Genomic DNA, 2,529 nt, shown 5'->3' with positions numbered 1-2,529 from the left:
TACATATTCAACAATTATTAGGCATTGGCTTGACATTTGTCTAGGGCACCAGTCAAAAAAGCAGATAAACAACCTTTAATACTTTGAGAAAACCTGATTATTGATAGTTTATTCTGTGTTTCATTCTTATTTTTCATTTCTGCATTTTCCCCCAGATGTTTGGATTGTAGAAACTTCCAGAATGACAATGCAACTGATTCACGCCAACTTGACTCTAAAATGCTGATGTAATGTAAATCATACATGAGGAAGAGCTTGTGTTGTGATTTATCTTCCAATTCAAAGATATTTATAAGGATTCTGAAAAACAAAGAATGCTGTAGGCTACTGGAGTGTTCATGGTCTTTGCCTGCTTTGCAAGTTTTCATAGGTGCCTCAATTAAAGTTTGTTGTAGATCAAAGAACTGAATGGATTAGCTTTACTTTCTCTCAGATTGAGAGGTCATTATCTTTCATAGAGAAATCAGTCAGTAACAACTAGCACTGAAGGTTCTGCAACATTACTGTTCCACCTCCCTCTTTTTCTGGTTGAATAAATCTCGGCCATGCCAATTTGTCTGGTTTTACTTTGATCCAGATCTTTATTGATCATACTATACCGTTTTCCATGAATACTGATTATTCTGCAACGAGGGGTGGGAAAGTAGCCACAGGGAAGGGATGTGGGATGGTTTTGAACTTCTAGAAATGTGAAAAGTCGCTAAAGAAGAAAAATGGCAATTAACAGAGGAATGCTTTGCAATTAAGAAACCAATTCCCCCCCCTTTTTTTTGTTCTCAAACAGATAGGCAGGCAGGAAAAGGCACATTAACATTGATATATCAGTCTTGGACAAGATGATGTCTGCACACTTATGCTCAATGAGTTCTGAGTCATTGAGTCAGAAAGTCACAAACTCAAAGACAAAAAATTGAAGGTGGAAGAAACTGTAGTAATTATATAATATTAATTGCATCATTAATATTAATATTTATTTCAATTTCATTTTATCCAAACATCATCTTTCACTTAGTATATGAGAAATATGAGTCTTCAACATGAAATAATATTAGTTGAAAGTTAATGGCTAAACCCAGATCTTCTGAGCCAGTGCCCTCCGTGTTATATAACACTTAAAGTTCCTCAGACTTTACACCTGTGTAATAAAATAAAGTAAAAACAACAATAACCAAAAAAGTTAGAATTTCCTCACTCTTTGAGATTTTTTGGCAGATGATGAGTAGACACAATATATTTGCATATTTGCCTAAGTTTGTAACATTAATTATTTGTAGTCTTGGGATTTCTATGTTAGGATGAATTTATTGTACCGAAATCAATCCATTGATTAACTCTTTTAATTGGCATATTTGTTCACATTAGACATCTACTCTGGTTTCTAGAAGAAATCTGGTTGAAAAATAATTTTGTGGGAGGTTGCAAAAAATAATTTTGTGGGTAATTGAATAATAAACGATTAGAAAATCCTGAATATGCTCTCACTGCTTCATGTCACTAGGCATAAGTTTTAGTATTTTTGATTACAGGACAATATGGGCATAAATATTTAGAAAAAATTGGAATTAAATTAAACTTTTTGTAAAGATATTTATTTCAAATGTATTATCTTGTCAGTCATTCCAGGCAAAATCTAGAGTGGATTTTAGAAAACATTATGAATGTTTAAGGAATAGTTACTAGAATATCACCTGGAGTCCTTACGATACCAGGAGACGTCATATCAGACTAAATTAACTCATGTTCATCTTTCAAGGGTTTTCCTGACCGAATGATCAGGAATATATTGCAGATATATGACAAATATCTTGTAGAGGCATCAGTAAGACATTTGACAAGTATTCTTATGAAATTTTACTGAAATAAATTGGATGGACTAGATCTAAAATAATTAAATATATTTGAAAAGAATTGAATGGTTTTATTCAAAGATTATTCATATAATAATAGTCTAGTTGTTATCATTTATTGAACATTTACTATTTACTGTGTGTTGACATTGTACTAAGTATGTGTATTATCTCATTTAATACTTAATAATCTGTGAAAGGTGTATTATTTTACAGACAACGGAAGTCAGATTAGAGACTAAATAATTTTTCAAGGTCACTCATCAAGCAAAAGGAGATATAGAAAATTTGTTTAACTCCCTGCCACTGGATTAATATTATGTTAGCAGACGATGTATGGTGTTGACCTTGGCTCTGCTTAGTTCAGTTGAACTACTTCCTTGAACAGAATATGGAGGGCAGACCCCAATGATTTATTGTATACTCATATACTTTCTATTTAACTTACTGATATGCAATTGTGAATCATTTTTATTACTGATAGTTTTGCTTAATTTATTCCGTTAATAACATTTACTGGACACATATTTTGATGGGCAGAATGAGGATCTAGAATAATACTGAAAATTGGTATTGGGTTGAAATGAACAATATAAAATTTAATGAAGATAAATGTAATAACTGGCCATTGGGTCCAAGAAAGCAAAGTAAAAACATATGAGAGAAACAATACATATGTTTT

The sequence above is a fragment of the Carlito syrichta genome, unplaced genomic scaffold (assembly GCF_000164805.1).
Source record: "Carlito syrichta isolate Samal-C Ts95f unplaced genomic scaffold, Tarsius_syrichta-2.0.1 Scaffold288112, whole genome shotgun sequence".
Taxonomy (NCBI): Eukaryota; Metazoa; Chordata; class Mammalia; order Primates; family Tarsiidae; genus Carlito; species Carlito syrichta.
The sequence above is the reverse complement of the archived record's forward strand: the minus strand, read 5'-3'. Positions refer to the sequence as shown.